Genomic DNA, 14806 nt, shown 5'->3' on the forward strand with positions numbered 1-14806 from the left:
CTACCCCAGCAGTCTATAAGAGAGCATTGCTGTATTTATCGATGCTCTTATGAAAGGAATGTTAACGTCAGGTATCATTGCCATGCTTTATGGAGTCATAAGGTAACTACCTTTCCCACTTTAAAAGTTAATTTAGAAATGTGTCAAAACATTTTTACAAACCTAATAATACTGCAAAACATAAATAACTCTTTTAACAATATTCCTACTTTCCTTTTTACAACTCTGGGTCCTTTTTTCTCGTTTCAATGATGACCCGTTCTCTTTTGCTTGTCCCTAAGTGCACTTGCTACGGAAAGCTCTATTCTCTATGTCAGCGGTTTTCAGCTGGTGTGCCACAAGAACTTTTAAAACATGCAGTACCCAACTATTTATTCAGGGACGCTGACCTCTTCTTCCTTCGATTGTCAAATAAAAAATGATGACAGCCAACACAGAAATAGCTGACCGGTGTGAATGAATCAAAATTGTACTTATATTTTTTGTCAGATGGGCAAAAAAATACAGTATTTTTTTGGTGTGCTGCAGAATTGTAGTAATTAGTTTATGTGTGCTATGAGATGAAAGGTTGAACATCACTGATCTATGAGGTTCTCTTTACTTTCCATACAGCCTTTATCAGCACATCAGCATCTAGTTGCCCATTGAATATTCACTCTTCTCTTCTTCCTTACTGAAAAAAATCTCAATTTCATTTGAATTGACAATGTGCTACCTAAAAATATCTGCTTTTCTTTCAGACACTTTGGCAGCTGAGGCAACCACGTGATACAGTTCTGGCTAATGAGTGAGCAGACGAAAGACAGGGATTTGGTAAAAGCCTTTGTTCTTCTGAAACAGGTACTGCTGGTTCCCCCTTTTCTCTTCTTCTTCCTTCCTGTCTGGAACTCGGATGTGAGATTTGAAGCGGCGCAGCCATCTTAAAACCATAAGATCACAGGTATGACGTTAAAGATATATTTGCCAATGATGTCCCAGGGAAAAGATTTTAAAAAAGTCCTTTTCTAAAGGTTTAGATGAGCCACTTTTTCGATTTGGTTCCAAAACATAGTTTGTCAAACCCAGTTCTGTACTATCCATCCAATGATTAGTCTTTTATCTAATGGGGAGGAGGTATCAATACAACATGCTTGACAGCATGGGGATATGATATTGAGGCCAGACCTTAAAGTTAACATTATTCCCCAAAGTTGCCACATATTCTATCGTGAGAAGAAATGACACTCTATGATCCAGACTACGATCTTTACAGTGAAATTATCATCAAATAACACTCTCTCCAGGGTTGCCAGTTTGAGATGAGGATTTGAAGGAAAGCAAAAAGGAAAGAGTTTAAAGGAAGCTTCTTAGTTTTCTTTGGGGACCAGGGCTTATCAATGCTTTCAGAATGTATGCCTTTCTAGGCCTTATCTACAAACTATCTATACCTTCACTGTCTATTTATAAGTTTGGATCTGTTTGAAAACAAAAGTAAGCTTTATGCTACCAGCCATTCAGAAAATAGCTTAGGATAGCTTTGACGATCTTTGGACATATTTTTTCCGTATTATTTTTTAGAGTTGATAACAAGCTCACTCGTTGAAGTTTAGTACTCTGTCTTTTCAAAAACGAACAAAAACAGAAAAATCCTCACTAGAAAGGTAACCAAAGTCAGCTTTCCTGATTCGGATGCTTGCCTAGCGCTTTTGTTTGGCAACTTACAGAACCAGTATCTCCAGCATGATATGGACCGTGCTGGATTTCCATCCATAAAGAGACTGGATGCTTCTTTAGTGAACAGTTCAGGGTCTCAGGTGGGCTCACCAGCCATGTGTGAAGGGGCATACGTGCAGGTCTTTGGGTGCAACATTCCATGTGGGTAAGATGTACCGAAAGATAAGGAGTCACGTTAAACGTTGGAAACAGACCAGGGGAATAGTGACAGACAGTCCAAGGGCTCTGTGTTTCAATGCTGTTGAGGAGGGATGATGACCTTGGGCAGATAATTTATTCAAAGAAGAGACATTGTTTCTGCATCGAAAAAGGTAGCTGGTAAAAGCTAACAGTGTGCTTTTGATGACCAAGGGCCATCAAACAAACAGCGTGTGTTCTTGGTGACCAAGGGCTAATTATTAATGTTTTACAACCACTTTCCCTATGGTTGTTAGTAAGTCTATTTGTTGTATGGCAACAGTTAATTTTGTGTGTGTTGGGCAGGCCCATCAAAGTCAGGGGAGTTATTCTGTGAAGAACTTAACAGAATAGCAAAGGTGCTAGAGAAAATAATTGGGTGTCATGGGTATGGAGAGCCCTTGTCCAACACATTGCCACAGAGTTTTCTAAATATTCCCCTTGTGGAAAGCTCCTAGAGAATTTCCATCAGTGCATTCTTCAGTCTGCCTCCCAAACATATTCGCAATGTGTGCAGGTGTCTCCATGGCTCGTGCCAACACGGCTGTCCAAGCTATTGAAGATCTCATGCCTGGACTCTTGCAGTGGTGTCCTGGCTCCACTCTTGCTCCTTATGCCCGACCTTTTCTTTCTACAGCAGCCAAATCAATTTTTTAGAAACACAAACTTAAGTCATTTCCCTGTTCACATCTTTTAATGCCTTTCCATTTCTGGTAGAATACAATCTTGACTCCTTCCTGTGCATATAGCAAACTATGCGGTCTGGCCTCTGCTCAGCACCTCAGCTTCCTCACATCCACGTCTCTCACGCTGAGTTCACCCTGGTCCAGTCACACCAGTCTTATCAGGTTGAGTGTGCTGTGCTTGGTTTCTTCCACCCTAGGGAAGGTGGCTTCCTCTTGGGGCCTCTTAATAGAGGTGAAAAGTTGGAATTTGTGATTCCACTCTGGTGAGGGGACGAGAGGGATCAGAGCACCTCTACGCCACTCTCTTCCCCACCCCCTGCACACTTTTGAAGCAGTTCCCGGATTTTGTCCACAGGCCGATAGGACAGGTGGATATTTTTATGCCTATCCTTGTTTAAAATTAAATAGCTGAAAACACTGAAAGAAGTCACCCCTGGAGGCTGAGGTGCAGTACAAATAATATCTGAGAATTATGAAATATTATCTTGGATAGACAGAATACACTGTAGAAAAATATTTTAACTGAATTGGTTGTTAATTATTCACACACATACACCCTCCTCACAGCTTTCTGAATGCATTTGTTAAATAGGCCTAGTAAAAGATTCCCTCTTGCTAACTTGTTTTCTTTTCTTTCCTTCCTTAGTCAGAACAAACAAACTCTAAGAGATAGAGATCTAAACTGTTTTGTTTATTATGTATAAAGGACACGTGGACAATGAATAAGGTTGGGGGGTGGAAATGGGAGGGGGCGGGGAGCACTGGGGGGCAGGGCTGGGAATATAAGACAGAAAACTGTACTTGAACAAGAATTAAATTAAAAAATAAACTGTTTTGTTTATTATATTTCTTGCATCTACAATAGTATTTGCCATGGACTGGGCACTCAGCAAATATTTGATGAATGAAAGAGCAATAATTTCAGCAATTCTTTGAAGTAAGTGCTATAATTGTCCTATAGCTTAGATAAAAACTGAGGCTAATGGACTTGTCTAAGGTCATAGCTAGTCAGTGCTGGATCTGAGTTCTCAAAAACCAGAGCTTTTAAGCATTGCATACCATTTGTATTCTGTTTCCCCCTTAAAATGTCAATCCAGGCTATCATTTTCACTTTACCCCAAATTCCACCTAGATATGACCACCTCAGTACCTAACAAGGGCTCTCGTTTTTCACTCATTCTGTCCAGCTAATAAGTTACTGGTAGAATCACTGGTAAACTTTGGTTTTCTCCTGTGAGCCTACTATTAAAAAATGTTGGTGTTTCCGGCAAATGTTGGTGCCCCACAATAGAAATGAATGTTCCAGTCTGCAGCAACCCTCTGCTTTCAACTCTTACTTCTTTTTCTTTAATAAAGATTTTATTTATTTATTTTTGGAGAGAGGGGAAGGGAGGGAGAGAAACATCAATGTGTGGTTGCCTCTCACACACCTGCTACTGGGGACCTGGCACACAATCCAGGCCTGTGCCCTGGTTGGGAATCAAACTGGTGATCCTTTGGTTCACAGGCCAGCATTCAGTCCACTGAGCCACACCAGCCAGGGCTCAAATTTATTTCTATTTGGCATCTTTTCTTAGGTTATCCAGCAACACAGAAACTTTAATTTAAGCTCAATTTTTCAGCATCTTAGTTTACTAAATGAATAAATCAGTAAATCTTTGATTTTTCTTCCTAATCACAAAAGAAAAAAAAACCCTGAGGCTCAGCAAATTAAATAATATTAACTAACCAACTGAATTTTTCTGTAACCCTTGGACATGATGTGATAGTATAAGCAACAGCCATATAAGGGTTAACTTTAAAAAAAAATGAAAAAAAACTAAACCAGCAAGGAGGAGCCTGTGGTTCCAAGAGACTAATCTTTTCTATAACCTGATTTATGCAATCCTCAGAGCCAAAGAAACTTTACCAAAGGATTAAAACTTATGTAAACAAAGATCTCTTTATTTGCAGCTCTGATTCAGAGCAAGACACTTGAGCTTACATGTGTGCAGAGATTTGCTCATGTTTGTTACTCAATATATAATTTTTTAAAAAATCTAATGATTTTATAGTACTGAAGCAGCATTCAGTGACAACAGTGAATGAAGATGATGGTAAATACTAAGGTAAAAGAAATTCACTTATTTGGGCTATTATGGGTTGCAATTCAGTCACCTTTGCTCGGGAAAAAATTATAAGGTAGATTTAAAAGTCATTTACTGTAAGACTTGTTTTCTGATTACCTTGTCTATAATTTCCTGATGGTGACAATAATTCCATGTCATGCAGGATCACGTCAGAGTAATAATACCAGTTTGCCATGAACAAACATATGGGTATATACTTTGATTTTTTTCAGTACATAGTTACAGATGGTTTGAGGTATTGGGAGTGAGTTTAAATGATTCCAGATAATGCTGTTTTTCTCCTACTTTTTCCATGGCCTGAAAAGCTCTCTGTGTTTGTCCACTTCCTCCAGCTCTGTCCTTCAAGTTTCTGATCAGGTGCTATGGTCTCCACGTCTCTCTTGCCCTCCCCGGAAATCCTAGCACATCACATGCATACCCCATTGGAGTTTTCTTTGAAAATTCAAACATGAGAAAGTTAATTTTGTAAAGGCCAAATAACACAAATTGTCAGAAGTCAATTTGGTACATATCATTTTATATTTTTTCTGTGCTCATCTAAAATAATATATGAAACATATATAATTATGTGTTTTAATATACATATGTCCCTCCCCCTACTTTTATTTACATAAATGGGATGATCATTATATACATGATTTGACCTGTTGCTCTATTCATTTAACTGTGTACTATGGACATTCCTCTAGGTCAGCAGATATATCTAAACTATTCTTGGCCTAAATATCCTTAGAAATAAATATGTCCATTTTTTATAGAATAGATTACCAAAAGTGAAATTACAAAAAAGAAATGTGTGCTGCTATTCACAACCTTACCCCACCATTTCTCTCTTCCATTGGATGTTATAAATCTTTAAAAATTTTGGTGATGTCTTATGTGAAAAAACAAGGGTATTTTGTTGCTTTGGGTTGCATATCTCTGGCTATTAGTGAGAATTAGCATCTCTTATAAAAGTCTCTTCATAAATCTTTTTGTCCATTTGCATTTCCTCTTTTATTAACCCTAGTTCATACCTAGTTTTTAAAAAAATTGATTTGCAAGAGTTCTTTATTTACATTAGAAACATAAACCCCTTCCTGTTACATATATTTCAAATACTTTCTCCATGTCTTTTTTAAACCTTATTGCTTATTTTTTGCTTTTGTGTAATTTGTATTATGAATGCAACTTTGCAATTTTTTTCCATTATAGTTTGTTGGGTTTTTTTTCTCTTTTTCAAGTGTTTTTCTGACCCTAACATTTTTTTTTTCAAGTATGGTTTTAGGCAGGCTAAAACCATAGTTGGTTTTATTTGGTATCTTTTGCATCTTTGGCATCACTCTATTTTCCTTCCAGATTGAGATCTTATTAATATCTTCTTAAGTGAGCTATAGTTTTTCTGATGAACAATTATTGACATATTTAACATGTATTACATTTTCATTTACACAGCGTCTAGTTATGGGCTCAGTTTTGTGCCAGTGACTTGCTTGTCTATTTGTTTTCTCTTGACTTGCAGTTTTAAGCAGATTAGTGTTACAGAAGCTTCACTGTCTCTTATGGCACCCTGGCAGGTACCTACAGTTTTTATCAATCTCAGCCTGGTGAGCATGGTTTTAAATGTGCTCAGGGTGCATTATATTTGTCCTCTGCAGCTTGGAGGACACAGGGGACTGGTGTCTGGCTCCTGCTTAAGAAGTCTAAAAGGTAAACGTCTGTGGGTAGATCCATTTGCTGGGAAGCAGAGGGAAGAGAGAGCTCTATTCTAAAAGTAGTGACACCCCAGTCAGTGGTAAGTCACCAGAGCTAGTTTGGGGTTGTCTTAGTTGTGGTCTAATTGGAGTACATGGAGCAGAGTTGAGACCTTAGTAGAAAGAGGCTAAAAGTATATGCTGCTAAAAGTATATCTAATTTTGAAGGGGATATTTTGTGTCAGTAGCCAGACAAGGTGCATGGTACATTTACTGTGCCAAGGACACTGCAGGTGCCAGATCGTGACTGAAGTATGCGACCGCCAAAGGCCCACACAAGTGGCCATGAGAGTCAGTTTTCAACATCTGTTCTTGCTGAAGGAGCCAAAGATGTCATTTTCTGACTCCATAACTCCTCCCTCACAAGTTTCGACTCTGGACGAGACAGAAGTAGCCTGTTTAGCTCTGGGGAAAGACATGGATGTGTGGGCATGAGGAAGGAGCAAAGAAAATAGAGAAAAAACCTGGCCTCTCCGAAAAGTAAGAAAGAAGTTTTAATTTAAAAGAAGTTCAGAGTGAATTAGATGTATTAATCCAGAACTGAACTGTTTTGTGGGACTAAACATAACCAGGGTTTTTTGTTTTGTTGTATTTCTCCCTTTTGAAAATCAACAGAAGGTAGTGGAACCTGTTTGACATTCCATTTAGTGTCAGAAAAAAAATAACCCCAGAAAAGGAAGGGGGAGAGTAAGGCTATTTTCTGATGTCATCACCTACCTCTTATTTGTTCACAGCACTTGCACTTGCAATCCATTCCTAATGTAAATATTGCTTCTGAGCACAAGGTTGAACTAGTTCAACTTTAATGTGCTTTTCAATAACCCATCCCTTTTAGCGAATATCAGCCTTCTCAGAAAGACACTAACGTTATCATTTTTGCAGTCCTGCAGCCTTCTCTTTATTTCAGTATACCGTTGCTATTCTTACTACTTAAATATATTTTACAAATACATAATATTTTTTTACTTAAATATTTTCTACAGGCTAATATTTTGCCATTTAACCTGGAGACATTTTTTGAATCGTGGGACTAGATTAGCTTTCGAGTCATGTCATCTGTTGAACAAACTCCAAAAGATACCAGGTGGTCCACATGGATGAATTCCAGGAGGTCTGGTGTCCGGGTTGTGCCTGGCGTCCTGGACCATGGATGTCAGATGCGCATTGAGAGATCTGGATATGCGAATCCCTCAGCGAGTAGTCAGATGGTTATCTGGAGGTCTGGTGTAGGTTCAGGTACCCACAACAAACTGATGTAGTCCCACACATTGCCATGAGACAGGGAGGCGCAAAAGTTTTTGTTCCTAGGCAAGTTAGGACAAGACTAGAATTGTTTCCTCGTGCTTCAACCGTCATAATGTTAATACATTTATCAGCTTGGTTAAAGTGACTCCATTTTTTGCATTCCCTATTTTCACGCCTTCCTCACACCAACTCCATAGGAAGGGAATTGATAAGGACAATTATCAATTGCAAGTCAAAGCATGCAAATCAAATTTGGGCTACTCTGTCAAAGAAGGATGAGGATGATCTCAGAGGTTTTTACAGCATTTTAAATCTTCAAAATAGACATTGATTTCTTGTAAGATAGGAAATACATAAAATTGCATGCATCCCATATTTAGGATTACAATAATACATGTGGGATTAATTCCAGTAAGTATTAATCCTAATAATAATCATTAATCAGAATAACACTGATATGGTATTAATATTACAGCAATCCCATATTTGAAATAAGGACAAAGTGGAAAATGTCTCAGGAACGTAGAGGCAGAACAAGGACAATAGGAAGCTTAAACTTGGCAACTTCTCAGATACTTTGTGTAGCGATAGAGGCAATAGGAGCTACCAGTTATTGAAATGTTTGCCTATGTCGGGCTCTTCGACAAGTACTTTACATGATCTCACTTTTTATTCTGTGTCCTGTGGCTGTCTAATCTTTTTAGGACCCAGGAGGAGGAGATACAGGTATCTCCTTCTTGTCTCAGTTCTAGGAAGTCTAATGAGATCTACCTGGATGGCCCCTGGGCAGTGGCCGCAGCATCAGATACAGTCACGTTTTGGGGATTTGAAAGTGAGAATTTGCAGAGATGGGGAGGCAGCAGCTTAAGAATTCCAAAGTGTCCTCCAAATAGGTGATGTAAATGTTGGTAGTACTGGAAATGAATAGGAGAGTATAGACTGAGTTCTACCTTGGGGCTGGCTCCCCAGCATGTTTTGTTTTACAAATTAGAATTTTTTTGACAGTAGTAACCTGTGATTTCATTCACCTGTGATTTCATTCATGTAATATGGGGATCAAATAAAGTAGTCTAAATGTTATTGGCATTTTAATGTGGAAAAGCAGCGTATGAAATAAGACTATGAAAATGGCACAGGAAGCACCTCATTTTAAAGAAGTCCCGGTTTCTTTTTCTAGCCATTTTCTTTCTTTTATTTCTGTGTGGGCATGATTTTCTTCTTCATTTCCTGGTGACACATGTCACTTGTGATTTATATGATCTGGTTTTTTATGCTGCAGATCTTGGTGTTAAAATCCATGCTATATGGGGCTAATTGAGAGGACTACCTGATATCTAAATTGCGTACAATTTAGTTGTTACCACTGGTGACAACTAAAGGAACTATTAATACCAACTATTAATAATCACCTACTTAGGTGATTTTTAATAAAGGAAAGGGAAGCAAAGGGAATTAGTCGTTGAGCTTAGTAAACTCGGGGGCCTGGATCTCTTTGTTTCACCAGGAGGCTACAGCTGCACACCTCAGGGAACTACAGCAGTGGTCCCCCAAGGAGCTTACCACTCCTCAGGGGAACAAAGAACTCTCTTTTGCTGGCGATTCACACTCGTCCACTGCATTCATGCATTCTGTCTTGCCCAGCAGCACTAGAGATTGTGTCTAGCAGCTTCCGGAGCTCACAGCAGATGGTGTGACCATAATAGGGAGCAGAAACTCTGAATAGTGGCCTTTATTCTGGCCCTACTGAAGACAAGATTGAACATTTTCCATGGCAAGATGGCCAAAGATGGGACATTGGGAAGTCCGGATGGGAACCCCCTTAATTTTACACCATCAGTAAAGTTGACCATGCAACCCCATCCTCCTGTGTGGGTCTCAGGAAATTCTTTTTTTCATAATACCATAAGGACTCCACTTCCACTGCTAACAAAACTACCATGCCATAATTATACACTTGAGAAGTGGGCATATTTTTAAGTTTGCTATAGCATTTTCGGTCATATTTATGTGGAACAAAAGTGAAAAGAGGGTAGATTGTATTTCAAGTTAATGTTTTCCAGATAGGACACTGATCATTTGCTAACTCTTAAGCCAAGAAAGGATCTTAGCCTGTTAATAAATCTCACCTGTATCTGGAAGTTATGGTCACATTCGTGGGTATTTCCATAGGCCAAATTAGGTTTTAAATATATATTTCTGGAAAGGGCTAGAAAGAAGAGTGTGTAGGTGGTTATAATACCTAAGCTTTTCCCAGGCAGAGTTTCAGATAGAAACATATAGTAAAATGTTATTATAATAATAACTGTTTTTTTACATGTAAATAATATATTTGAATGACTTCCTATATTATAGAAAACAACAATTTACTACAGAGACCAAGCTCAGTTTTTTAGTGATAAAGCTGTGCGTTATTCATTTTAGGTGATTCGGCTCCTAAACTCAAATGTATACAAAGGGCAACAATACATGTGAGATTCAAAAGATACTAAAGAGCCTCAGCACATTATGTCTTAAAATAGCAACATGTGAACTTCCATTCCATTGTCGTGTGATGATGTCTGCAGTGATAAAGTGAGGAAGGTCGGCCAAAAGGATCATTTAATTTTTTCTGTAAAATAAAAGATGCATTTTTCATTTTCACCAATAACTTTATTGATTTGGATATTTTGAGTACCTTGGCTCTCATGTGGTATAACATTGATTGGTTTCAGTTAATGTCTTGATTTGATCACTGTCAAGTTTAACTGGTCTACCTGGCAGTGGAGCATCATCCAGCGAGAAATTTTCAGCACAAACCATTTTGACACATTCGATCAGTCACAGCACCTTCTCCATACACTGTACAAATCTTTTTTCTGTTTCAGTTGCACTTTTACCTTTCTTGAAATAATAAAGCATAATATGCCAAAAATGTTGCATGTTTTCTTCCATCTCCAATATTAAGTCTGCATGAAAATTCACCAATCTTGATAAGTTTTTTAATGAATGCTGATATGACAACTGTTATAGTACAATTTAACAAAATTTTTTCAAATGAAGCTAAAGACAACTAAGTGCTACTATAGCCATCTTATGGAAAAGACCACATGAACTTTTTGGCCAACCCAATACATCCAAATACACTCCAAGACAAATTCTACAGTTGCAGTATTTTACCAGTTGTAGGTATTAGAATCTCCTAAACATCTTGTCCTATGGGTTTACTTTTTCCTTTTTTAAAAAAAATTCAGAAGTCTGAGAATCATGGCAAGGCCAAAGTGGATTTTTTTAAACACCTTACACTTTGGTCAATGTAGTTTAGTTAATAATAATCACAGCTAAAAATTTTGAAGTATTGTGTTGAAAGGTATTATAACATATTAAGGTCTTTTCGTGCATTTCTCTATCCTCATATCATTGCAAAATAGATACTATTTTTCATAGATAAAGGGGAGAATTGAAGCTAAAATAAGTTAAGAAATGGATGCAAAATTTTAAAAAAGAGTCCAAAGCCTAGCAAAGGTCTTCCTGTTTCCAAAGTGTCAGTTCCTCCCGCTATACCAGTGGTCCTACTCCAATAGCTCTCCGTGTCCTATTGATCTTTTGATCTTCAAAATTACAACAGGAAATATTTTAAATGCTTAATTTATGAAAGTGACTACACTTAGACATTACCTCCTGGTGTACTAATTATAAACCCAACTTCAAGTAAAGTTCCAAAAACTGAGGTTGAGTTTCCTGGAACTCAAACGGTTTGGTTCCTTTCATGGCCTCCTTTACTTCCCAGTGGCATTTCTGCAGAAGGGTGCCAGAGAAAAGGGTTCCTAAGGACCCGGTAGTCTGGGAAAGCCTGAGGAAGCATCAGAGAAACAAATGGCCTCTGTTGTTGTGCCCTTTGCCCAGCTTTACCCCACCAGTGTTCTCTACCACATCAACCAAGCTTTTTAGGGTATTTATAACCAGAGGGGAGGTGGTGCTTTGGACCCAGATCACGTCTAGCTGTGCACAGGAAAATGGTTGCATATGTATGCAAGCTTCAAAGCCCAGCTGGAGGAATTTTAAGGTAACCAGGACTCCTTTGCGCCTTTTCCCCTATACTCCTTCTCCTTTTTTTTTTGTCCTGGTAGCTCACCCTTTCCCTTCCTTCACCATTTTTCCTTGCTTCCAGGTGCTTATCCCATTCTTCTAGGGTTTTGTTCTTAGTTGCCTATGAACTTACTTCAACTACGTGATCAGAGATAATGATGCAGAGTTCCCTTCAAGAGGGATTTTTGTTTTTTAATAAGGAACTCTTGAACAAAAGGTCCTTAAAATGCAAAAGAATGAATTTCAAAGTATAGAAAGTGAAGGGGGTTTAATCTGGACAAGGGTTTTGCTTTTTTGCTCACAATTTGTTGTAGTCTGTTGCTTGTTCAGGTAATTTATATTTCTGAAAGTAGAGTAATGTATTCAATAAAGGGAGGTGAATTATCATGCCACACCAGAATATAGTTTTATCATAGTGATAACTATGTGTGGGACCATAGCTTCCTTGACTTTCTGTAAGCTTATACTAATTATTTCAGCATTTATATTACATAGACATTATATTTACATGTTTATGGGATAATCAGGACATCATACTTACGAAGAGAGAGAGATTTTTAGACTTTAAGTCTATAATTTTTGATAAAATTAATTTTCCTTTTATAAGGCTATCCATAATTTTAACAAACATTGAATTTTAAAAGTGTTGAGTTTATTAATATATAGTTTGCTGTATATGTGGTAAGACTTGTAGTTATTTAAGTTCTATTCTTTGAGAATTTTAAAATTTTTTCTCACTGTTCTAATGTACTTACAACCCAGGTAAACTCTACCAAATATTCTGTTGCTATATTGTCTATTATTTCCTTTTTAGGATTTATGTGCCATTTCTTACTGGTTGTGACCTTTGTTCTAAGTAACAAAAGGAATGTTCCAACAAGGAAGTGGTAAACTTTTCTGAACCTGTATCTCCTGTGTTTCTGTCAAAGTCTTGTAATTCTAGAAGCGACTATGCAAGACAAATGTCTTTGCATCACTGGTTATTGGAACAGGAAAGACATATAGTGATACGAATCCTAGTTAGGATTTGAGTAGATTGTTTTCATTATTCTAGTTCCCTTTTTGTTTTTTTTTTAACTTTTTTTCCCATCAAAATCTTGTAATTCTATAAGTGATTGTGCAAGACATGTTTTTACATCATTGGTCATTGGAGCAGTGAAGATATATGGTGATACGAATCCTAGTTAGGATTTGGGTAGATTTTCATTATTCTTGTTCCTTTCTTGTTTCTTTGAATTTTTTTTCTTCATGTTTTGAGCCCACTTGTGTTTCCTACCTTTATCTCCTTCCTTCCTTCCTTCCTTCCTTCCTTCCTTCCTTCTTTCCTTCCTTTCTTTCTCTTTCTCTCTTTCGTTCTTTCTTTCTCAAGCCTGTTCATTTGCTATTAATAACAAAAGTACCCACTGTTATACTAGATCATTCTTTTGTTTGTGCACAGTTACTGTGGCTATAATGGCTACCACAAAAGATGTGTCAAGTACTTGGCAAATATTACTCCTATTCTTTAATAAATTAATACATTTAATAAACCTTACAATTAGTATCTGTTTTACAAAGGGAACAATTAAATCATAACTTTATATTAACATTTACTCATTTTTATTTGCTTATTTGTTACTCATAAAATACATTTATTTACACAGTATTTATTGAGCACCTGTTATGTGGAAATAGTGGGGATTACAGAGATGACTCATAATCCCACGTCCTCAGGTACTTTTCAGACTAGGCGAGGAAATAACACCTGTTCATACATAACCAAAGTACTAGGATCCATCAACTACTTCAAGGTATTCCCAAAACCCCAACCACTAGAATAATAATATCAAATGCCAAAGTGAACTCAATACACATTTGTTGAGTGATTGATTAAATTTTGAATAAATTGAAATCAGAAGAGTCTATATAAATTCAGAGCTGAGATGACAGGATTGCAAGAGGTTCCTTGGAGAATGTGGCATTTGAGAACATGGGTATAGACTTCCAGAGAGTGAGACAAGGACAATCCAAGGTGAGCAAATTGTATGGGCCAAGGCACGGAGGTGTGTGAATGTGAAGTGTGAAGTGTGTAGAAAGTTGACACACCAAAGGAAGCAGTAGCAGCGTGGGCGAAAATGTAATCTGAAGTCCCACTGCAAGGACCTTACGGGACTGGCTACTGGACATGGGCCTATTCACTGTGCGCAGTTTTTATTTTACTGTAAAGAAAATCTTAGATGTTACAGAATGAACAATAGAAGTCTTAATAGTTATCCAATGTGAACATCACAGGCAGATTTTGGGGGTGGCAGAATAAAGAGAAGCTGCCAACAATCTTTCAGGGTTAGAAATATTTAATAAGCATGTTAGATTTTTCAAATTTTCTTTCAGTTGAAACCTTAAAAAAACAAAATAAAACAAAGCAAAACTGTCTCATACTGGGTAGACTGTTATGTTCAACATCAAACAAGTGCTTTATATATTAATAAAATATTTTGATCCTATTATGTTTTTACCTGACTTGTTTGTTCCGTGCCAAGACAAACTGATCTGAAGTGGTCTTACGTAAAATGAACCCCAGGACACAGTGGAAGTACAAGAAAAATATTTGTGTTTGGGCATAATGTAGAGAAATTGTCTGGACTTTGGAGCCTGGTAAACCTAGGCTCTATTCCTGGAAAAACACTTATTAACTGTGATCTTGGACAAGTCAGCTCATTTTCTTTGAAAGATTGGCTCTTTATTTTGAAATATGCGGCTGTTTGAGAAAGCAAAGAAACCTCTGTCATTCTTATCTAATTTTACAAAATAAATTTCTTATATTTAGCTCATGTTTTACTCCTTAGTTTCTATCAGTAAATGGTATACCTGCCTCATAGGTTTTGTGAAGGTTTATATATATACAGATATATATATATATGAACTAGCTGAGGTGGATGAACAAATAGAGACATCGGATGTAAAATAAAGTATCTGCCATTAAAACACATTAGATTCTCCCTCTAGCACTTTCCTTAGCTCGACAGCGGGTAGCTACCTCCCCTTTACAAAGTGTGGCCCAGTGCCATTCGGCTGTGGC

The 14806-nt window shown here is 37.5% G+C and overlaps 1 protein-coding gene across 7 annotated transcripts in view; it reads left to right on the forward strand.

Annotated features, from left to right (window-relative positions):
• The first annotated feature begins 4510 nt into the window (after window positions 1–4510).
• Window positions 4511–14806, forward strand: part of SLCO1A2 (solute carrier organic anion transporter family member 1A2) — a 73960-nt gene continuing 63664 nt past the window's right edge. For 4 of the 7 annotated variants that reach the window (XM_037033785.1, XM_037033788.1, XM_037033786.1 and 1 more), the window contains exon 1: window positions 4512–4684. The gene's annotated coding sequence lies outside the window, so the exon portion shown is untranslated. Of the gene's footprint in view, window positions 4685–6342; window positions 6395–14806 lie in introns of all 7 variants that reach the window. The other 3 variants (XM_037033787.1, XM_037033792.1, XM_037033790.1) reach the window with 3 other exon arrangements.

The sequence above is a fragment of the Sturnira hondurensis genome, unplaced genomic scaffold (assembly GCF_014824575.4).
Source record: "Sturnira hondurensis isolate 20B ecotype Veracruz unplaced genomic scaffold, ASM1482457v3 Scaffold0021795, whole genome shotgun sequence".
Classification (NCBI taxonomy): Eukaryota; Metazoa; Chordata; class Mammalia; order Chiroptera; family Phyllostomidae; genus Sturnira; species Sturnira hondurensis.